Raw genomic sequence first — 24309 nt, forward strand, 5'->3', positions numbered from 1 at the left:
TATATTGTCATCCTGCTTATTTAATTTATAAGCAGAGTGTACACCATGAGAAACGCTGGGTGGGATGGATCACAAGGTGGAATCAAGATTGCCAGGAGAAATATCAACCACCTCAGATGTGCAGATGATGCCACTCTAATGACAGAAAGTGGAGAGGAACTAATGAGCCTCTTGATGCAGGTAAAAGAGTGAAAAAACTGGCTTGAAACTCAACATTTAGAAAACTAAGATCTTGACATTTGGTCCCATTACTTCATGGCAAATAGAAGGGGAAAAAGTGACAGATTTTATTTTCTTGGGCTCCAAAATCACTATAAATGGTGACAGCAGCCATGAAATTAGAAAACACTTGCTCCTTGGAAGGAAAGCTGTGACCAACCTCGGTGCATTAAGAAGCAGAGGCATCAGTTTGCTGACTAAGGTCCGTATAATCAAAGGTATGGCTTTTCTAGTGGTCAGGTATGGATGTGAGAGTTGGATCATAAAGAAGACTGAGTGCCAAAGAACTGATGTTTTCAAATTGTGGTGCTAGAGAAGACTCTTGAGAGTCCCTTAGATTGCAAGGATCAAACCAGTCAATCCTAAAGGAAATCTGAATATTCACTGGAAGGACTGATGCTGAAGTTCCAATTCTGTGGCCACCTAATGGGAAGAGCCAAGTCATTGGAAAAGACTCTGTTGCCTGGAAAGATTGAGGGCCGGAGGAGAGGAGGCGGCAGATGATGAGGTGGTTAGATAGCATCACCGACTAGATGGATATGAGTTTCAGCAAACCGCGGAGACAGTGGAGGACAGAGGAGCCTGGTGTGCTGCAGTCCACAGGGTCGCAAAGAGTCAGACACGACTGAGCAACTAAACAGCAACAGCAGCCCCTGGCCTAGGAAGGGAACCACCCTGAAAAGTGATAGGCAGAGTGTTTACCCCTTTGAGGAAGAGCTTTTCAGAAAGGTGATTCACCACACAGATGCTCGTACCCAAAATGTATTGGGTACAAAATTTGCCCACAGCCATGATTACGACTAACAGAGCTCTTCATCCTTAGGCAGTTCCATGAGGTGGAGTGTTTTTCTTGTCTCTCACAGATGGGGAAACTGAGGTACAGAGAGGTCAAGTAACTTTCCAAAAGTCCAAAACACTTGCAGAGCTGGAATTCACACCTAGGTCGTCTGGCTCAAGTCTGTATTCTTTCATAGGACCATTAGGTCCTTGAGTTCTAGGATGCCAGCTCTGGGAATTATTTCATTTCATGGTTAAGAAGGATAGAGTTTAGAGTTGCTCTGAAGTGACTCACTGAGCATTACAGACAGTGATGGAGACAGGACTAGTTTCCCTCTGCCCAGGGCTCTTGCCATTCTTGCAGTTTTGGTACCTTTGTCTCGGTTGCGTGTCAGTTTCATATTAGTGAAGAATAACTATGCTGACATAGGCAGACTGGCAAAATTTGTGTTTAATTCCTTGCTTTTCCTTAGCCTCAGCTCTCTCTTGTCTGGGAATGTACTAATTGGCTCTCTTCCTGTCCGCTCTGTCACTTTATTACTCCCAGGGGAGCCCAGAATCATTGTTACTGCTCTCTAGCCTGTCCTGTTTGGTCCTTGTCCGATCTTGTTCTCTTTCCAGTCTCTCCCCATTAGTATCTGGTGGGGTGGGGGCAGAAGACGCCTGATCAGATAGTTGCATTTTGCGGTGGGGGAGGAGCTGGGACTGTTGTGGCATTGGGGTTATTGTGGTTCAGATCAAAGACCTTCACTGGGCTGCTGACCGTTGTCATTTTGATTCTCCTGCCCCACGTGTACCCACCAGAGCACGCCATCTCCACTTTGGGTACAGGGCATCTCTCTGCATTTGAGGTTCAGAGCTAAGGCACAGTGCTGATCAGCTTGCCCCAAGGCACCCTGAGTACACAGGGTGTCTGAGACAGAAAAGGGTGCTCTTGTCTTAACAGTTTACATGTCATCTTTTTTATGTTTTCATGTTGAGGAGCCAAAATTTGGGGGATAAATTAATTTTCTTTGACATTCGTAACCTTTCTTTACAGAAAATCCCTCCTGTAGGCTTATTCAAGTGGAGATTGATATTTTTCTTCCTTCGTCTTTTTCTCTCTTCTTTCTTCCCTTTCTCCGTTCTTCCCTCCCTCCTTTTTTTCCTTCCTTGTATAGTGGGTCTTTGTATGTAAAAATGTAGCTCCTGTTCTAGTCTCTTCCACCCACCCAACCCAGGAATGAAGTTGAATATTAATACGTTATGGCCACCATTCTCCTGCAGCTAACCCTTTCTCCACATTTACTATAATTAAACATGTCCTTCTCAATTTCAACTCAGAATACCTGAAAAGACTCCTTGTTCCGTTAAAAGAAAGCAAATTTCCCCAGGTAAATTCCCATATGTTTTCTGTAAAAACTGGCAGACACTTTTCTTTACATTTTACCCCTGTCAAATGAGATCCTTATAAGAATAATCAGCCAGTCTAAGCCTCTCATCTCTTTTTGCCTGCATTTTCTTGGGTAATTTTAACTCCTTTTGTGCCATCCAGTAAAGTTTGCATCTTTCTGTCTGGGATTTTTTCTTTCAGTTCTCTCAGATGACCCTTGATCTCTGTGTCTGTTCTGAATGGGGGCTTTTGCAGGGGGTGTAGAATTTTCCTCTACATTCCTGGGGGAGCCCCAGCAAATGTGTCCTCAGGGTCATTTCTTTGTGTAAAGGATGCATATGTTTTTGTATGCTGTTTCTTAAAGAGGTCCCCCCAAATGTGTAAGCTTTAGGTCTTACCTCATTTTCATCCCCTTGAGTTGTTCCTTTCAAGAAATATATAGGGAAAGCTTCCATCACCCAAATTAGTCACCTGATACATTTACTTTATCTGACCTTCCAGTTGCAGTGTAACGCCTTTTAAGTTTTCTAATTCTGCTCTCTGAAAATGCAGTGCATCTCTTCACCCATCATGTCCATCAGGAGCTGAGGGCCCCAACAAGAACCCTTGCTGGAGAGATCCGTTAGGGTTTGGGTGGTCCAGTCTCTCATTGCAGCTGCCCAGGTTAGCATCTATCTAGAGGAGAGTTGGGTTTGGCAGAGGTGAGCTTAAGGTTCTAGTTCTTCATCTCTAAGGTGCAAGCACATTACCTGTCTCTGTGGGGATGCTTTGTTGTGCAAGCACACACACAGAAACCACACTCCATCTCTAAGTGACTGTCCTTCTGGTCTCAGAGGCCAGAACACCCTAGCAATCATTTTCTTCCTGTTTTCTGTCCATTCCCTTCGTTCACCACATCCTGGAAGTTGACTTTTTGGTGTGTGTTATCTCTTGGAGCTGCTGCTGCTGCTGCTGCTGCTAAGTCGCTTCAGTTGTGTCCGACTCTGTGCGACCCCATAGACGGCAGCCCACCAGGCTCCTCTGTCCCTGGGATTTTCCAGGCAAGAGTACTGGAGTGGGGTGCCATCGCCTTCTCTGATCTCTTGGAGCTATCCCCTCCTTAAAAGTCTCATGACTACTGTTGAGCTCGTTCTCTCCTCTTCAATGTTGCTACCCTACTGCAAGCTGGCTGCAGTAACTTTTCAAGCTCCCTCCAGGAAGCTGTACTCCTTGGGATTGAAGGCTTTTAAAAACATCTCTGACTTTGTCACTACTCAGCCCCAAACTTCATTCATTGCAAGCTCTCTGGTCAGAACAAGCCCTTTGCTTCTGTATTCAGGGTCCTCCTTGAGAGGAAGCCAGCCTATCTTTCCACCTCAGTCTCTGACACTTCTTATACTGTGTTTTAGCCACATCAGTTCCTGGGTATGCCTCTTTTTTGCAGTCGTTTTCTCAAGGCACCTAAGGCTTTGTGCCTTGTAGGAAGTTATTCGAATGGTTGTATGATACTCCAGACTAGGTTTAAAAATTCCTGAAAGTGCTTTGTCTTGTATATTTTTAGTAGTGGTAGGTGTTCACGTACTCAGTGAAGAAAGTAGCACTAGACTGTTACAAAGAGCTGTATGAGCACCCCGTCAGGCACACTGAGCCCTAGTTATCTGCCTTCCCCACCACACCCAGAGCCACTCTACAACCGAGACTATGCAATCTCTTGGATTGAAAAGATAAGCACATTTGTTTCTCACTCCTGTGATGATGCTCTCCTCCATTCTTTGCATAGGATTTTTTCTTCTTGTTTTAACCAAAAATTCTGAGTTTTTTGTCATGCTCACTAGAAAAAGAAAATCAGATGCTCTTCCACTATTAGTGGAGATGTATTAATCCCTTTGTGTTTGATAGTTTTCATCATTAAAAAAAATCTTCCAAAGTTTTAACGTATATGTCAAGACGAAACCTTTAAAAATTTAAGTAAATTTTAAAATTTATATTTTAAAGATTTGAAAATTTACTCTTGGCTAATCAGGTGGTTGCAGAAGGAAATGGCAACCCACTCCAGTATTCTTGCCTAGAGAATCCTGTGGACAGAGGAGCCTGGTGGGCTGCCATCCATGCGGTCGCACAGAGTCGGACACGACTGAAGCAACTTAACAGCAGCGGCAGCAATCAGGTGGTTACATAACTAAGATTTGTAATGATAGCTCTAATTTTAAAAACCTATGGCTGATTCATTTTGATGTTTGGTAGAAACCAATGCAGAACTGTAAAGCAATTATCCTTCAATTAAAAATGAAAGAAAAAATTTTAAAAAGTGTTGATATTTCATTTGAATTACTTTTTTTGGTTTAATTTTTTTAATTGGAGGAAAATTACTTTAATGTTGTGTTGGTTTCTGCCATACAACTTAAAAAAAAATTATTTCAAGTTTTTATTTTCCTGCACCAGGTCTTAGCTGTGGCATGTAGACTCTTAGTATCAGCATGTGGGATCTAGTTCCCTGACCAGGGATGGAACCTGGGCCCCCTGCATTGGGAATGCAGAGTCTTAGCCACTGGACCACCAGGGAAATCCCTTGAATAACTTTGTTTTTATTATAATAGATGTGTATTTAAAGTAATACATTTACAGCCTAAATAGTTCTACATTGTACTTTTCAGGTTTAAACTAACTTCGTAAAAATATTTGATAACAGCTGTATCCACAGATTTAGACTACTAAATTATTTCTCGGCTTGTTCTTCTCTCCCTTTTCTTTCCCGAATCACTTCTTTCAGAGATGGTTCAAGGTAGAATTTATCCTCCTCATATTCTGTCCACTGAGGTTTAGGCAGGATCTGCTGCCTCATGTGCATGTCCAGGGCTCTCTTAATGCGAAACTCTGTTGTCATAAAGGTTCTCAGGAAGCCTTCTTATGGCTTCTTTTACATCGTCATTCTCATATATTATATCATCTTGCATTAAACCCAGTTTACTGAACCCGGCAGCATTGTAATACCCTTTTTAAATACCCTCCGGCCACCTGCTTGATGCTGAAATGGCAAGAACTGCTCGCCGTGTTGACCTGAGACCTTTGAATTGCTTTTTATAGACATTTCTAGATAGCACGGAAGGAAGGTGAATATAGTAGTGATTTATATAAAGTAGGGGTTTAATTCATGAATTAATTTTAAAATTTGAGTTTGTTCTTTAGCTATTACAATCATGTGCCAAGTAGATAATATAAAGCAGTGTATATTGTTTGAAGCTTTGATAAGGTCTTCCTAAATAGGTCTTCAAAGTGTCCTGTATGGTATAATTGTTTCATTAGGCAACCTGAATTTTGAGTAAATTTGTAGACTCTTGAACCTTGTAATCTGCAAAGAGTAAGCTTAGCTATAACAGGCGTAAATCATTGTGATTTGCAAAATTTATTTCTTCTGCATAAATATTGTACTCACATAGTAAAGCTGCTGTCCTGGAAATCAGATTTTGATTGTCTGAGTATTTGTGGGGCTAGAGGAGGTTTTAGGGTTATGTTTGTGTTTAGATTTAATTTCAGTGGTAAGTTAAGATTTATGGTGAGCAGTGTACAGAATGTTTTATTTACTTTTTCCCAGCTTATGAATAAAAACAACATCTGAATCTGATCTTTAGGAACCAAGTTCAGAAAATATGGTATTCTATTTTGATTATTTCTCTTAATTGTGCCTTATTTCTGTTTATTTGCAAATTGTGTATTTAAGACATTAGCGAATTTGATACCCTGTGATTGGACATATTTAACTTTCTATTAGACTGATGCTTTCAGATTTTTGGACTCTGAAAGCAGGAGCCACATACGACCTGTCTTTTGTTCAAAGTACTAACTGACTACACTCTTATGTTTCCATTACATGAAACACACATCTCTGGTTTACTTGAGAGGAAATGCTTCTAAGAATTAGGCATGCTTCACTTCTGTGGCAGGCTGTTTACTTCTTCATTCAGCAATTAATACATTAATTCAGTTTTTTTTTTTCAACAACATTAATCAAATGTGTGTGATGTCCTATAAAGTATAGCAGGTAATGCTGAACAAAACAGAAACATTTCTTTTCCTTGCACTCAAAGTACCTTAGAATCTAGTAGGGGAGAAAACTATGAAATCAAGTGACTAGAGTACCAGGTGATAAACACTGTGGAGCCCTAAGCCCAGCCCATGTACAAGATGCATGATTGCCAGAGTCTTCCCTACCCCCTTTATTTTGCCGAGTTAGCCAGATGAAGTGGTCTGTTGTTTAGACGCTAAGCTGTGTCCAACTCTTTTGTGACACCGTGGACAGTGGCCCTCCAGGCTCCTCTGTCCATGTAATTTTCCAGGCATGCATACGGCAGTGGGTTGCCATTTCCTTCTCCAGGGTATCTTCCCAACCCCGGGATTGAACCTGGGTCTGCTGCATTGGCAGGCAGGTCCTTTACCTCTAAGCCACCTGGGAAGCCCATAGAATGGTCTAGGAACAGTGACTAAAAATGTTCTTGGTACTAGGAACAACTCTGACAAAAGCTCAGAGTAAAGAGAGCACTCAGGACATTAGAAAGACTAGTATGTTAAAACTTAATGGCAACCAAAACCCAGATCACAAAAACTCTCATTTTTGAATCAGAACATTTTTCTTCTGCCATTTACTTCAATGAGGAGATGAGAAATGACTGCAGACTTATTGTCTGAGTCCCCATCTCTTATAACAGAAATATGTATTTTAGAAAGTTTAAATTATATATAACTACCAAAAATGAAAAATTATTCATAAGGTTACTTATCATTTTGTAACTATAATTTTAGATTTTTTTCTAAGCATCTTTAATTTTATAAAGTTGAAATGATACGAATATGCTGCTTTGCAACCAATACTTTGCACTTAATATGAAATTTACATTAATTGTCCTTCATATCTTTGGGTTTCTTATAAAATATGCATTTTAATCATCATATAGTATTCTGACATTAACTATTATTTATTTATAGAACTCCTATTATGGGCAATGTAGGTTTCTAATTTTTGCAACCTTAAATGTTGCTGCAATAGAATATATTTTATTTAAATCTTTGATTAAATCTATGATTATTTCCCTAGGGTAATAAAATGTATTTCCGTTTTTCTATGCTCGTGCTTTTTGTGTAGATATGAGCTGCTTGTTTATCACCAGCATGCCTGAAAATCATTCCAGCCCTGATGACATGATGTCTTAAATCTAAATCTTTAGATCTTTGGCACTTAGACCACTGCTCTCCAAGACACCTGCTGAAGAGCTCGGTTTGGCAGTGATTCTCATTACATCCATATAAGTAAAAGCATAAGTTACAATAGATGATTTGTGGCTGGACATGAAATGTAAGGCTAGTGTTATGTGTTGATATACATGTGAAACAATTGTATCCAGTTTTTTTTTTTAGAGTATCCACATGTCTAGAAATGTTTTATCCAGGGAGTTGTTTTTTTTTAACAGAAGAATTCAGTCTGTTTTTAGGGAATGTTCTTAAGCTGCGGGTTTAAATAAACTTTTAGTCCGTGATTCAGAATATATCTTTTTGAAATTTAATTTTTTTTTTAATCTTTTGGTCATGATACACAGCATGTGGGATCTTAGCTCCCTGACTAGGGCTTGAATCCATACCCCCTGCGTTGGCAGCATGGAGTCCCAACCACTGAGCAACCAGGGAAGTCTCCAGAATATATCTTATTAGATGAATACCTCCAGCGTTAACAATCGAAAGAAAAACTGGAATTAAGTCAGCATTTTTTCTTAAAGATGTCAAGAGGAAAATTTTGCATAGAACCAAGGAGGAGATCCTTAGATCCACTGGAGGTTTTATTTTTTGTAGATTTTTATGCTGAAGTCCTGTTATCTTCACCTGCTCATCCTGTTTGTAACTTAGGCCCCAGCATTATACACAGTAAGTACTTGCCCCCCCAAAATAAAACCACTTAAAAATAATGTGTTTATTGAGATATGATTTACATACCATGCATTTTACCTACTTGGTGGTGGCGGTTTAGTCACTAAATCGTGCCCGACTCTTATGACCCCATGGACTGTAGCCCGCCAGGCTCCTCTGTCCATGGGGTTCTCCAGGCAAGAAAACTGGAGTGGGTTGCCATTTCCTTCTCCAGGGGATCTTCCCAACCTAGGGATGGAACCCGGGTCTCCTGCATTGCAGGCAGCTTCTATACCAACTGAGCTACGAGGGAAGGCCAAAATTTACCTACTTAGAATGTTTTTTTGTTTCAGTGAGTTTTAACATATTTGGAGTTGTGTAACCATCACCATAGTCAAAGTTAGAATATTTTTATTACCTCAAAAAGAAATTTTACCCTTTAACTATCACCCATCCCCCAACACTGCCAACCCTCTGCAGCTGTGGAGAGCTACTGATGTACTTTTGTCGTTGAATTTGCCTATTTGTATGTCATACAAATGGTATCATACTGTATGTGGTATTTTATGTCTTTCATGCATATAATATTTTCAGGGTTTGTCCCTATTTTGCCAAACAATACTTGTGTGTAGTATGTATCACATTTTTGTTTATCCATTTATCAGTTGATCGAGCAAATACTTTATAATATCTAGATGCATTTGTGTAGGTTTGTATTGCAAAGGTAAAAACTAAGAAGTCAAGTTGCAAGATCCCAAACTGGAGAGGCCTTCAGAGTTTGTTACTGGTGAAAGCATATTAGAGAAGTTTAAGAATTCACTTTACAAGGTGGTTGGGTCTAAGGAAGAATATACCATCCATCAGTACATCCTTTCAGTTCCACCTGTTGGATGCTTCTTAAATCTGCTCTTGTCTTCATGTGTCTGGTAAATTATCTAAGCAACATCTTTTGTTTGGTCACACATTACCACTACCATCCCCTAAGATAGGCAACAAAGGAGTATCTCTGTCATTTTCTCTCAGGAGTCCAAAATCCTTAACACAGGGTGCCCAGCTATCTCACAGTAGACCCTTGCTGCCTTCCTCTCACATCTCCCCCTCCTATTCTGTGATACTGATTTTGTGCTTAATAAAGGATAAGGGAATCCTTTCTGAAGTTTTTATGTGGGTACCCTGATGCTGGGAAAGACTGAGACAGGAGGAGAAGGAGGCAACAGAGGATGAGATGGTTGGATGGCATCACCGACTCAATGGACATGAGTTTGAGCAAACTCCGGGAGATAGGGAAGGACAGGGAAACCTGGTGTGCTGCAGTTCATAGTGTCGCAAAGAGTTGGGCACGACGGAGCAACTAAACAATAACAGCCCTCAATTTTGGCTTTCATCACTCTAAAGAACTGTGTGCTAAGGATCCCTTTTGGAGCCTGGTGAAATAGAAATGTCTCATGAGCTCTGGGGTGCACTGTGCATCAGAAATGTGCTTCTTTCCTTTGAAACTCTTCCCTGAGAAATGGAGATGATAACTTGAAAGTTGTCGTGAAGCTTAAGGAGATGATATATGAATGTGTCTGGAGCATAATATGTGCTTAATAAACTATGTCCTTTTCATTTTTCATTTGGATTTTTGTTTGAATGTAGTGGTTTAGTTGAGTTTGATATCCTCCCTTCTCTCTCTCTCTCTTTTTTTGCTGAAAAGAGGGATTGATACATTGTGATGATTGCCTGCAGTTTAGGATTTTTTTCCTTCTAAAATCCGTATCTTTGTCTCTGAATCCTGGTTTTGTGAAATCTCTGGAATTTCATTAGTGCTTCTATATTGTGCCAACCAGCAGTACTTCCTTGGGTCCCTGCCTATAAAAAAGCAATCTATCATTTGTTGCCTTTTTTTCTAAAACATTTGCATGTTTATATGTTTATTATTTCCTCATTATGTGAGTAACTGTTGTTCATGTAAAAACCAGGAAAGTTCAGAAAACAGAGAAATAAGGAGAAGATAAAATTCAATTGCAATCCACTTACCTGCTGTGGTCATTGTGGTTTATGGTTTTCTAGACTTTATTCTTTGCAAAAACACATATATATGCCCATAGTTTTTGAAAAAGAAGTTGGATGGTACTGTATGCTCAATTACTTCTTCTGCTTGCCAGTGGGGGTATTTTTCAATGTTATTATTATGCATGTGTACAGATTTGCATGTGTACAAATTATCATGCATATGCACATCGAGAATGCCCCTGTAGAGGAGAACCATGATGACCGTCACCAGTCCTCTTTGAATGGACATTTAGGTTGTATTTAACTTTTGGTCGTTATAAACAGTGCTGGCTTTGATTTTGAAGTCACGACAATTCTGATAAGCTTTTTACCTCCTGAGTTAACAGTAATTTCCCTTAGGTTTAATGTCAGATCCAGTTCAAACCTGCCCCTCTTACCTTTCACAGATCTTTTGTAATGTTCTCACCCACAGGACAGTACTCTGTTCATGTTCATCTTTTGCTCTTAATTTGGTGCTTGTGTTCTAGTTTCTTCATATCCCTACCTGCATTTACCTTGACAAAATGGTGTATCTTCCCTTTGGCACATACTGCTGTCATATCTGAGCTGTAACCTTTTAATAATTAATACTTCATATTGGTTAACATCTCTTTCCATTTTGGCATGGATCCTTACGATAAAATTCATGAATTCATTTCCATTATATTTTCCATCAACCTCATCTAAAATTGGGGTTTATTTAAATACCTGATTTTATTCATCTGAAAGAGAGTGCTTGTGTGTGTATGTGCTCAGTCACAAAGTTGTGTCCCACTCTTTGTGACCCCCATGGACTGAAGCCCACTAGCTCCTCAGTCTTTGGGGTCTTCCAGGCAAGAATACTAGAATGAGTTTCCATTTTCTCATGCAGGGGATCTTCCCAACCCAGGGATTGAACTTGTATCTCCTGCATTGGCAGGCAGATTCTTTACTGCTGAGCTGCCTGGGAAGCCCAAAGAGAGCACTTGCTTCCTTCCAAATAAAAGATTGAGTGGAGTGGTTTGTATTGACTAGTACAATCAAAAGACACATATTTATACTAAATTACCTGTTGCTCTAAACTGGGATATTCTTAAGGTAATTTTTCATCCTGTATTGTTTTCCTCCTTTTAGGTCTGTTTTTTTTTTTTTATTTTTTGATGTATAGCAAGTTGATTATGTCCTTAAGCATTAGCCATCTTAAATAATTTTAATATGACGCTTTGTAAATTGCTGAAGTAAAAGTTGTTAGTTGCTCAATCATGTCCAACTCTTTGCGACCCCATGGACGGTATCCCACCAGGCTTGCCTGTCTGTGGGATTTCCTAGGCAAGAATACTGGGCTGGGTAGCCATTCCCTTCTCCAGGGGATCTTCCTGACCCAGGGATTGGACCTGCATTGCAGGCAGATTCTTAACCATCTGAGCCAGCAGGGAATCCCAAATCATATTGTATATTTGAGAGCCCTGGTTGTTAAACTGGAGAATGCATCTGAGCCATATGGTGGTCTCTTTCATCACAGACTGATGGGCCTTACCCCCAGTTTTTCTGATTCTGTGCACCACATATATAGCCTGAGAATCTGCCTTTCTAATAAGTCCCCAGGTGATGCTGATGCTGCTGGTCCTGAGACTGTTCTTTGAGAATGGAAGATAGAAATAATTCTTGTATTATCAATACTCTTTGTAATTATCTATAGTCTTTTTCTCTTTATACCAGTAGACATGGCATATATGACTGAACACGTTTTAGTAGAACCGTCTGTTGTTTCAAAAGGAAACAAAACCCCTTGTTGGCAAAATACAGAAGGATTACTGGATACAGAGCTATAGCCTGGTGTGAGTGAGACCAGTAGTCAAGGCATCGAGAGTCCTAGACCTGGATTCTGTGGGCTATAGTTTCCTTGAATCTTGTACACTCTTGATTCACTTGCAGGAAAAAAAAAGTGATTGCTGCTAAATTTCTCCTGTCCCTCCACCTCCTGAACGTGCAGGCAAATCCTCAAAGTGTTTTTTAAACAGGTTCACCATGTCATTTCAGTTCAGTTCAGTCACTCAGTTGTGTCCAACTCTTTGCAACCCCATGGACTGTAGCACGCCAAGCCTCCCTGTCTATCACCAACTCCCAGAGCACACTCAAACTCATGTCCGTTGAGTTGGTGATGCCATCCAACCATCTCAGCCTCTGTCGTCTCCTTCTCTTCCAGCCTTCAATCTTTCCTAGCATCAGGGTCTTTTCAGATGAGTCAAGCTCTGCATCAGGTGGCCAAAGGATTGGAGTTTCACCTTCAGCATCAATCCTTCCAACAAATATTCAGGACTGATTTCCTTTAGGATGGATTGGTAGGATCTCCTTGCTGTCCAAGGGACTCTCAAGAGTCTTCTCCAATACCACAGTTCAAAAGCATCATTCTTCTATGCTCAGCTTTCTTTATAGTCCAACTCTCACATCCAAACATGACTACTGGAAAAACCATAGCCTTGACTAGACAGACCTTTGTTGACGAAGTAATGTCTTTGCTTTTTAATATGCTATCTAGGTTGGTCATACTTTTCTTCCAAGGAGCAAGTGTCTTTTAATTTCATGGCTGCAGTCACCATCTGCAGTGATTTTGGAGCCCCAAAAAATAAAGTCTCTCACTGTTTCCATTGTTTCTCCATCTATTTGCCGTGAAGCGATGGGACTGGATACCATGATCTTCGTTTTCTGAATGTTGAGTTTTAAGCCAACTTTTTCACTCTCCTCTTTGATTTTCATCAAGAGGCTCTTTATTCTTTGCTTTCTGCCATTAAGTGTGGTGTCATCTGCATATCTGAGGTTATTGATATTTCTCCCAGCAATCTTGATTCCAGCTTGTGCTGCATCTAGTCCAGCATGTCAGATATCTCAATTAAGAAATACTTATCTGTCTTTAATAAATGTTCAAAGTTGATTTAATAGAGGCATTATTTTAAGGTTTAGATGAGTTAATACCTTGAAATCAGATACTTCAAATGACTTTGAGAATCAGAGCTGCGGGCAAGTGATGGTCTATATGTCATGTCTTCAAGAATGTAAGGTTGAAGAATTGAGACACACGTATCCCAATGTTCATTGCAGCACTGTTTACAATAGCTAGGACATGGAAACAACCTAGATGTCCACTGGCAGATGAATGGGTAAGGAAGTTGTGGTACGTATACACAATAGCATATTACTCATCTATTAAAAGGAACACATTTGAGTCAGTTGTATTGAGATGGATGAACCTGGAGCATATCATACAGCGTGAAGTAAGTCAGAAAGATAAAGACAAATGCTGTATATTAACACATATATGTGGAATTTAGAAAGATGATAGTGATGATCCTACGTGCAGGGCATCAAAGGAGGCATAGATGTGAAGAACAGACTTTTAGACTCAGTGGGAGAAGGCGAAGGTGGGATAATTTGAGAGAATAGCATTTAAACATATACATTACCATATGTAAAATAGATGACCAGTGCAAGTTCGATGCATGAAGCAGGGCACCCAAAGTTGGTGCTCTGGGACAACCCAGAGCAATAGGGTGGCGAGGGAAGAGGGAGGAGCATTCAGGAGGCGGGTACACATGTATACCTATGGCTGATTCATGTTGATGTATGGCAGAAGCCATCACAATATTATAAAGTAATTATCCTCCAATTAAATAAATTTAGGAAATTTAAAAAAGGATATAAGGCTGAGCCTAGAAGAAAGGAGGAGGTGAGAGAGAAATTTTAAAATAATGGGAATTGAAATGGATTCATTGGATCTAGGGTTAGTTCAGTGTGTAATTTTCTGGTTCCTTCTTGGATATAACTAGTAGTGGTTACACTTATGAGCATTTAGTGCAATTTAGGCCTTTGCGTTTGAAGTTCTTTCTACCTGTTAGCTGAGATGGGTGAAATGTATATGGCCTTTTCTGGCAGGCACAGTATTTGTATTTGGATAGAAAGGATAAAGTATTCGAAAAAGCACAAGAGGATCACTTGGCATGTAGGTGAGTGAAAGGTGAGGCTACAGCATCACGTGGCAGCTGATAAGAACAGAGGACAGAATAAGATGAACAGGAAGTTTCCGCTAAGCATCTCAGCCTCTCATGTTTAGACTTGGTGAAAAGGTGGCTGATTCAGCCAGAGATGCTTCACTTTCATTGCAGAGACAAGTCTCAGGTCCTCTAAGCCTGTCACCATCAGTTCCAATTTAAAAAGTTTTTAGAAAGCCTTTTTGACCCATTATTGTGTTCTCTCTCATCCCTTGTTTTTGATGGCATGACATGTGTGGTCGTCTTTTCTTGTCAGCAATTCGGAGTAAAATTTCAACAGAGTAAGAAACGTTCAGGCACAGAAAATGTTTGCCTGAAGTGTTCCCATGTGAGCAGTAGACACAGGCATGTGCTAAAAGAGAGGGGGGAGAAAGGCTTTTTGTTGAGAGTGACAGGTAGGTAGGATGACCAAAGTTTAGCTTAAATCCTTTCATTGATATCGAAATGTCATCAAGCTTCATATGACACTGCCACGTTCAACTGTGTGATCTGGAGAGCTGTAGCTTGTACCGCTGTGGTAAGTGTGTGTGTGTGTGTGTGTACAGTGTAAACATTTTATGAACTGCAGTGTCTGAGCCATCCGTCTGTCTGGGCAGGAATCTCCCTTGATAGTAAAAAGAACAGCAATCAGGACAGAATTGGTCAATGCGGCATGTCTAATGGTGGGAAGATATTTGAAGGACTCACTATAGACACAATAGTCTCTCTAAATAGCCTCTTTGCACCCGGAGTCTTATTGCAAACAGGTTCATTAAGGAGAGACATTCTGACACACAGCATCACAGTAATGAAAGTAGCTCTGTTTTTCTAATATTGTATCTTGCCACTTCAGTTATGCTGCTAGTGCAAGATTTCCCTTGTGTTGTTGTATATTTCTCCAGAAAAAGAATCAGTCTTCATAGAATATACAATTATTTTGTACAGGAATGTATAACTCATACCTAAGATCCAGTTCTCCCTGTTTATGTGCACTAGTGCAAAAATAATTGGCAAACACATCTTCCAGACCAAAAGATTCCAGCACCTTCAATTTGTTGGGCTGGAAGATGTTGAACTGGAGTTATAATAAACTTTAAAAAAATGTGTAATGTTCAAAATGGATTTGTGATCAATCATAAAAGAAAAAAAAATATTAGCACAGTTTCCCATGAGGTGTAATTTTTTTTTCCTAGGGTTTTAGCCAACTCCAGCATAGTATCTGTTCAAAGAGAAGGAAAATGCAAAAGGTTTTCATCCACCCAGCTTTACATATAACTACAATATGATGACTTAAGCTATTGGATTTTCTGCCTGTTAATGTACAGCATGAACATTATGAACATGGAAAAAAAAAGGTTATATTGGTTTAAAAGTGGATATGGAAAATTTAATGTGCTCAAGTGGGAACAATGGCATATTAAAAAAAAACACTCATGACACAGATCTAATAATTCACTTGCCCCTGTAGGAGAAAGGGTATCAGCTCTGATACTGGCTCATAGTTTATTTTTATATACACCCTTGGTCCCTGCAGTATACCCCGCGTGTGGGTTCCAGAGAAAAGAAAGAAAATAACCTGTAGGGAAATCAGCTTGGAAACCTTTCATTAAATACATTGTGCTCTGTATTGTGTCGTTCACAGAATCTTCCAAGAAATAAAGAAGGGAAAAATCTCTTTTATCAGTCTGCATGTTTGAAATATTATATTTGAATACTATCATTTGTTTTAAGATTAAGGCTGAGGCTGCAAACATATTAGTTATTATTCATTTACATCTGGTAGATAGTGTAACAGGGATTTAAAAATTCTTTATTTTTCCATTTCTAGTGCCCATCCTTCTTTCTGCCTTCCTCTTCCCCCGCAAACAATGGCAGAAATACCACTTTAACTTAAAACGATTCTGGCTGCATTATTTTCATGTTGGAAATGTTGCCTCCTTATAGAGGACTGGGGTGGTGAGGGTAATAAACTTCAGTGTTAAAATTCTTGCTGAAGTTTTGTCTGTCATTTAACAAAAGATGCATTTCTAGGGAAAATTGAAGAAAGTGTTAAGTATATCCTTTCATGAGGAAAATATACACGGTAGCGGCGTTAACTGTGAAGAGTGACACCTTTATCAAGTTGAGTGTCCTTTGGAGTGAGGCTTTGTCTTGTCGTTATAGTTCATGTACTGCTGTTGGTGGGCCTTTAAAAATCTGTAAACGTCTTATCTTTTTTGCTGACTATTCATGCAGGATGCGCTAGGCAGGCCAACTGTGACACATATTCTGCCCATGCTTGTAGCTGTCTCCTGGACGAAAATGAACACACATTTTAGACCTAAACCTTGGGTGCCATGTAACAGTATTTAGCGAGCTTCTGGGATAGCAGATACTAGGAGCTGATCTCAGATATCCAGAAGCACTTTGTCCTCCACCGTCTGTTGGAAGATTTCTTATTTCAAGAAGTAGCTTGTGTTGAAAAATCTTGCTTTAAGTATAGAGCATCATTAGCACCAGGATTTTCTCAGCATCACAATGAGCTTCTGTGTCCAGGAAGCTCTTTTCACGTGACAGTAGTAAGAGGTCCTGGTGACCAAATGCATATCATGAGGCAGGCATTCTGTGAGATGTGTTGTATGAATCATCATCTGGTCTTCACATGAAGCTGCTGACGTGGAGGCTACTTCTCTCCCTTTTGCAGATGAGGAAACTGTCACTAATTAGGGACAGTGCTGGGTTTTTTCAGATCTAAGCCTGATCCGGTTCCCAAGGTCATACCCTTTACTGTTATTTGAAATCACGTTCTAAGCTGTGTGGCAGTGCTCCACTCCTCTCTCCCTTGGCTCTCAGGCCTGTATAGTGACTGTTTCCTGTCCTTTGGGTTTATCATCGACCCTGCCACCTACTAGCCAGGTGACTCTGTTGGCCCTTTCCCTGTCAGTAAAATGAGAGAGAGTGGTCCTCTTATTTAGCCGGGTTGAAGCACCCATACTTATTATTTATTGGTCATCCTCCTTATGCCAGGTGCTGTGCTAGAACCTCGAGTCCAGCAGGAACATGGACAGACATGGTCCTTGCCCCCCTGAAGCTTGCAGGCCCGTGGGCGTGTCAGGACACTGAAAAGCTTTACAGAATTACTTAGTTATGTGCTGCCTGTCTGAACCATACATAGATATTAAACTGACTTCAAGTTAGAGCTACCCATCTAAATAGATATTGGACTTTTCCTATGGGTGATACTCAAAGAAACCTTGCTTTTCTTGGCATCACTTGGATGCAAAACTTTTTGCCTAAACCCTCTTCCATTGTTCCCCACTGCAGGTTTCTGAAAAATCAGAAGCCTGAGAGTTTGCCTCCTGTCTCTTTCTCAGCCTCCCCCACTTTCTTCTCTCCTCACTTCCACTGTCTCCCTGTGCTTCCATTCCTGTTTTTTTAATATTTATTTATTTGGCTGCACTGGGTCATAGTTGCTGCCCGAGAGATCTTCATCGCCATGTAGCGTGTAGGATCTTAATTCCCTGACCAGGGATCGAACCCGAGTTCCCTGCATTGCAAGGTGGATTCTTAACTACTGGGCTGCCAAGGAAGTCCCACCCTCATTTCTTAGTGTTCTGCTTTCCACCATTCTCTTAAGTTTTCAAATCCTCGATCAACCCCTCCTTCAAATCCTAGCTCAGTCTTCACTACTTCAAGTCACACTCCTCTTGTGATGTTCTTTTAAAACATGAATCCAGATTTTACATTTATCTTTACTGTGTGGACAATCTGTTTTCTCCAACTAGACTGAAAGTTCCCTCAGAGGAGGGGCTTTGTCTCTTTAATATCTATCCCAGGCACAAGTCTGTTTTCAAATAGTGAATTAAGATGGATTTTTTCCCCTCATCTTCTTCTGTAACAGTGCTTTCAGCTCTAATATTTGTTTTATTCTACCTGCATGTCCAATAGACCAATTGACCAAACACTAAACATATCTTCCCAACTCTGCATTTCTTCCTTTTCTCTAATTCTTTAAAATTTTTTATTTTATTGAAGTATAGTCGATTTACAATATTGTGTTAGTTTCTGCTGTATAGCAAAGTGATTCAGTTATGTATACATACTATATATATATATATATATATACACATTCTTTTTTGTATTCTTTTCCATTATGGCTTATCACAGGATGCTGAATATAGTTCCCTGTGCTATACAGTAGGACTTTGTTTATCTGTTCTCTATCTAATATTAATAGTGCATGCTAAGTCACAGTTGTGTCCGACTCTTTGTGACCCTATGGACTGTAGCCCACCAGGCTCCTCTGTATATCTGATAACCCTTAACTAGTCCATCCCTCTCTAATTCTTAATGTCTCCATTGTTTTCATCAAACTAGGGAGCCTCAGTTCCTCCCACTTCCTCCTGCCCTCCCCTGTCTTACATAGGATGACCTCATCAGGAGAAGATTCCCTGGGATTTCTCATCACTTCTGCACCTTCCCTGTCACCTCTGGGTGTGAGCTCTGATTTCCTTGCTAAAATCACATAACTGATCTTTTCGTCTCCTGCCCTAAATGAGTAATCCTGCCAAAACACAGATCTGCCCGTGGCAGTTCTTAAAAGCCTTTGCTGGTGAAATGATACTGTGTCTGGGATTTACTTTAAAATTATCCGGCGGAGGAGGGAGGTTAAGGGGATTAGGCAAGTGCAGGTGAAACAAGACTGACCCAGCGCTGATCATTGTTGAAGTTGGTGATGTGGTTCACGGGGGCTTGTTATACTATTTGCATTTATGTATGTTTGAAAACATCAATAATAAAATTAAAAAACAGAACACGGCAAACTTAGGGTGTGCACCATATAAACCTTCTTGGCAGAACACACGATGCTCTCATGGTCCCTCCCCTGTGGCTCCTTTGGCCTCTCATCTCCCTTAACTCTGGTGGCTGACTATTCTGCAGTCATTACTCTGCAGTCGTCCCTGCCCTCAGCATTGATCTCCCAAAGGGCTCAGCTCTACTTCTCTCTGGCCCACTTTGCTAGCCTGATTGGGATCTTCTCCTCCATCCTTTTGATGGACCATCCTTAGAGCCCAGGGTTATTTCACTGGTAGCTCAGCTGGTAAAGAATCCGCTTATAATACAGGAGACGCCGGTTCAATTCCTGGGTTGGGAAGATTCCCTGGAGAAGGGATAGGCTACCCATTCCAGTATTCTTAGGCTTCTCTGGTGGCTCAGACAATAATGAATCTGCCTGTAATGCAGGAGACCTGGGTTCAAACCCTGGGCTGGGAAGATCTGCTGGAGAAGGGAACAGCTACCCACTCCAGTATTCTGGCCTGGAGAATTCCATGGACTGTACAGTCCATGGGGTGGAAAAGAGTCAGACATGCCTGAGCGACTTTCACTTTCTTCTGGAGCCCATCATGTTCTTTCTTTGTGCATAGTCTAGCCCTCTCCTCACTTAGGACTGCCCCAACCAAGAAGATCCCCACTCTCCCACCTCCAATCTTCAGTTCAATGAATGTTCGCTACATGCCCCTTGAGTGTCAGGCAGCTAATGGATGCTTGAGATTAAATCAAATAGTTACTTCTGGCTTGTAATATGGAGAGAACCCACCAGCCAGCATTTTGGGCTAAGCTTGGCAGTGGTTTCCATCCGTCCTCTTCACTCACAGACCATCCCAGACTTCTCCGGGAATAAGGTTCATATTATGAAGAGATGCATAGGTAAACTGTGCTATACGAATGCAAGGTAGCCAAATACTGTTAGCACCTGAAGATAAATCCCTTTGCTCAGCTTTTTGTCTCTCTTTAAAGGTGACTTTTAAAACTGTCAGGCTCTGCATTTACACTTAGGAAGTCTTCCTCCCTCTTTCCCCTGATCCGCTCTGGAAGCAGGATTGGGAAGCTGTTTTTGTGGGAGGACACAGCCAGCCTTCTGCCAGAGCCCATCCAAAGGTCCTTCCGCTGGGCTCTAAAGTGAGCAGAAAAGTAATCCTGTCCCTAGCCTTTATAATGTATCTTCACTTTTTTCTGGCCACTTGATTATTTCAAATACCAGTAGGACTGTTGAGCCCAGAGGTAAAAGTAGAAAAGCTATAAAGGATTTGAGAAATGAACCGGTTTTTGTGGCTTGGAGAAATAAAAGACCAAGGTATGAGTTAATCCCTGTTCTCAAACACATGAAATAATTTTACCTGGAAGGTGGTACCAGCTGTTAGCCATTTGAGTGAAAACAAACAAAAGGACTTAGGTTGCAGCTTGAGGGATTTTAGGTAGAAATTTTTCGTTAAGTGGGTCTGGGTGGGAACTGGGTTCCCATCCCAGTAGATTGTTGATTAAGGTCCAGCATGGAGGGCAGTAAGGTGGATTTGAGATTTCAGCATCCTCAAAATCAGGCTTCATGATTACAAAATCAGCAGCTGTGAATGCCCTTCGTGCCCAGAGCTGCAGAGGTAAGGTTCCCCTCATTCCTCACACCTTCCCCCAAGTTGAAAGAAATTAGCTTCAATTAAAGAAAATAGTGATAGATGGCTACAGACATAAATATGATACATTGCACAGGAGAAACTGCATTAAAAGAACATTAAATTTGGGACAGAAAGCACTGAAGGTGAAAAAATTCACAGTTAAGGTTGAAAAGTGATATCGTTTACATCTCTGCTAATGTGTCGACCTAACAGGACACATTAAGAAATTATGAGGGTGCTCTGTTGTGCTAAGAAGTAAGTTTTTTGACTTGACACACTCAGCTTCATCTGTGGTTTCCTTGCCCAGCTTTAATTAAGGCATTGTCTGCGAATGATTACAGCCCTTGGGGAAAAACCTGTTACTTTTACCGGGAGAATTTTGGTATTTGTTTAAATATTAAGTTTTGGAGGGGGCCAGGTGGTGATTCTGGGACTCTTTGCATTTCAATACCTGAGCATATTTTAGTTTTTCTTAAGTCAGTAATTTTTTTGAAAGGCACTAGTTTTATTTTTTTAACTAAAATATTAGTAATAACTTGATAATAGTTTAATGTTGAATATTATATTTTTGTATATTTTTGAAAGCAAAATTTAGCTTTTATTCTTTGTTCTAGGGGTGAGTTTTTGCTGCTGAAGAGTAGATCTGAAATTTCATGTGTACTTTAAGAAAATTGTTGCCTTATAGGGCCCATTTTCAGGATCAAATCTAGTCGCATTTTTAATTTATACAATCACATCGTAATACTAGAAATCCTCCTTAAAGGTTTTATTTCATAAGATCCATTTGTTTAGTATGTTTTTTTGGTGTGTGTATATATACATGTGTGTTCCTCATATCAGGGACAAAAATCTCTCAAAATGGGTCTGAATGTAGACTATAACTGGAGTAAATATTTAGGTATAGTAGACTTTGCATAATACAAAAGTTAATCCTTAGTTTTTTTTTGTTTTTGTTTTTTTGAGTTCAAGGAGTTCCTTTATTGGCCATAAGCTTATTTGTGAAAGGGGACAGTGAAAATTAACCTATTTCTGAAATCACTGAGCCGTGAAGAAAAATCAAACTTAGCAAATTTAGATGCCAAATGTTACTATTCTGTCTTTAAAGAGGAAAGAGTTTTTTTTTATTATTAAGGAAAAGAATTTTAAGTATATACAGGTAAATGAAATCACCAACTTGTATACTTCTACAGTAATAACATAGATGGGTTAAAAATGTCCTGTTAGTGGGACTTCTTCAGTGGTCCAGTGGCTAAGACTCGGTGCTCACGGTGCAGGGGGTCAGGTTTGATCTCGCATCAGGGAACTAGATCCCACATGCTGCCACTAAGAGTTTGCATGCCGCAGCCAAAGATCTTGCATGCTGCAACCAAAGATCCTGCATGCCACAAGGTAAAAAGATCGTGTGTTTCAACTAAGACCTGGTGCAGCCAAATAAATAAAATGAAAAAAATGTCATATTAGTCATTTAAGGAAGGAAATCCAAGCCACAATTATTATAGAAGTTTTCTATTTTTGTTATATTAAGGGTGAGTCTTATAAAGGAGTTTATGAAATTGCCCTAAGTGCAGTGGTTATTAGCCAACAGAATTTATTGCATACTGACCTAGGCGATATTAATTTGGGTGCATGGCAGGAATATACTAATGGCCAAATCACAGATTTTAGGTTGAGCTTCCTCCCAGATCAATGAGTTTGTGCTTCCAATTAATTAAAGAAAAAGTTCAAGAGGCCAAAAATTGAGAGAGAGAGAGAGAGGTGAAATTTAGGTCACTTTTTTCTGGTCGTTATTCTGGGACACCATGCATAGTCTGTTTCTTAGTACAGAAAAATGACATCTGTAAGCCCATTTGGAGTTTTAAATGTAATATAAGTGTAGTGCATCATCATAAGTATGCAAACACGTTTTAAAACAGGGTATTGTATGGAAGTAATTACTGGCAGTGAGTGAGCTACACACCCCAAAGAATGGGTTGGGGCCAAAAAATGAAAGATTTCTAAATAGAATTACTTTCATGTGAGTGGGAAGGAGAGCAAGGTTAACTTTTATTAGGGACCAATGCCAGCTCTTATTTTAATTCTGATCACATACTTGGTAACCCAAATAAATAAGTAATAAAGAGATTTCACGTTAGGATGAGGTTATTTTTTTCCCCTTGGTACAGTCTTCCAGTGGGGAGTTACTGTTTTAAGGCAGGACAGTATGACATACATGAACTTGAACATGACCAAATGCATGGACAGCTCTGCACTTTCAAACTTTGGGCCTTGTAATGGTTAAAGATGTTGTGACACAATACTTGGTCATTCTTCAGCTGGGTAAGTTGTGTTCATCTTTCACAGATTTAATAGGATGTTGGAAGGTTTGACTTTATCATCTGGATAGATACCAGGCTCTGTAGTTTTCTCCCCCTCACAATCACCATGGAGAAGACTCTGTTAATAGGGTCTCTTTCCTTTCCCGTTCATCCTGTATATTTTGTTTATTCTCCAATGTCACATAATATCATCTTTATTTCAAGGCAACTTTGCATTGTAATATTTGCCCCGGGGGACGGGGGTTGGATCTTAAAAGTTGAGGGGAAGAAAATTGCTGTATATGGAAATCATTTTTGTATTTGATTTCTGACAGATTCTTTGGAGCCATTTGGATGCCATTGATACTGACTTCAAATAGATTTCTTCTCTCAAACCAGTGTCATTATAACCCCCAAAGTGTTAGTCACCCAGATGTGTCTGACTCTTTGTGACCCCATGGACTGTAGCCCACCAGGCTCCTCTGTCCATGGAATTCTCCAGGCAAGAACACTGGAGTGAGTTGCTGTTCCCTTCTCCAGGGGATCTTCCAGACCCAGGGACTGAACCCTGGTCTTCTGCATTGCAGGCAGATTCTTTACTGTCTGAGCCACCAAGGAAGCCCATTATCCCCAAACCAGAGAGTTATTTTGGGTTCAAATTCACTGAGCAGCCATCCAGCAGCCCCTTAACTTATCAGGACACAGTACTGATGCGTGAGGCTTGGTCAAGTTACTTAACCTTTCTTCCTTGATTTTCTATCATGTCGACTGGAAATGATTATATCTGCCTTTGATCTCATAGAGATGCTTCAATCCATTAAAGTCATTAAGCACTTTAAGTAAGGTATAAGACACTAGATGCAAGGCATCTTCATTACTGTTGCCATAACTGTTACTTTAGTTACAGTGTCATATACAAAGGGGAGCTTTCTGAATGCTAAGTAGTTAAGTCTCAGAATGAGCTCTCTGGACTCAGTGGTTGATAGCGGACTTTAAGAGGTCAGGTTACCTATGTCCCTACTCTGGAGGCCAGGCTCTGTTCCTCCCAGCTTCTGTAAATTTGGGGAGCAAAAAGCAAATACAAAACCAAGAACACAAAATTGAAAAAGAAAATTGAGGAGGCAATGGGAGATGTGTGTAGTCCACCTCCTAATCTTTCCCAGCAGTTGCTCCTGGTGTTGAGCTTCCTATAGTGTCAACTCCTTTGGTACCTGTCCTGATTGTTCATCTCTCCTTACTGTGGAACGTGTGTTCAGGAGCTTTAAAGTGGATTGTGGGCTTTGATTCATCCCCATTTACAAGTTTCA

At 40.3% G+C, this 24309-nt stretch overlaps 1 protein-coding gene, 1 non-coding gene and 1 pseudogene across 12 annotated transcripts in view; 1 reads left to right on the forward strand and 2 right to left on the reverse strand.

Annotated features, from left to right (window-relative positions):
• The window catches only part of BNC2 (basonuclin zinc finger protein 2), a 504931-nt gene that overhangs the window by 125754 nt on the left and 354868 nt on the right, over positions 1–24309 (forward strand). The window lies entirely within an intron of this gene.
• On the reverse strand, positions 4838–4910 carry TRNAG-CCC (transfer RNA glycine (anticodon CCC)). The gene has a single exon. It is a non-coding gene; the product is annotated as a tRNA-Gly (tRNA).
• LOC145509901 (cytochrome b-c1 complex subunit 7 pseudogene) lies at positions 5064–5301 on the reverse strand (annotated as a pseudogene).

Source organism: Giraffa tippelskirchi, chromosome 1, assembly GCF_054371585.1.
Source record: "Giraffa tippelskirchi isolate mGirTip1 chromosome 1, T2T-mGirTip1v1.2.pri, whole genome shotgun sequence".
NCBI classification, from domain to species: Eukaryota; Metazoa; Chordata; class Mammalia; order Artiodactyla; family Giraffidae; genus Giraffa; species Giraffa tippelskirchi.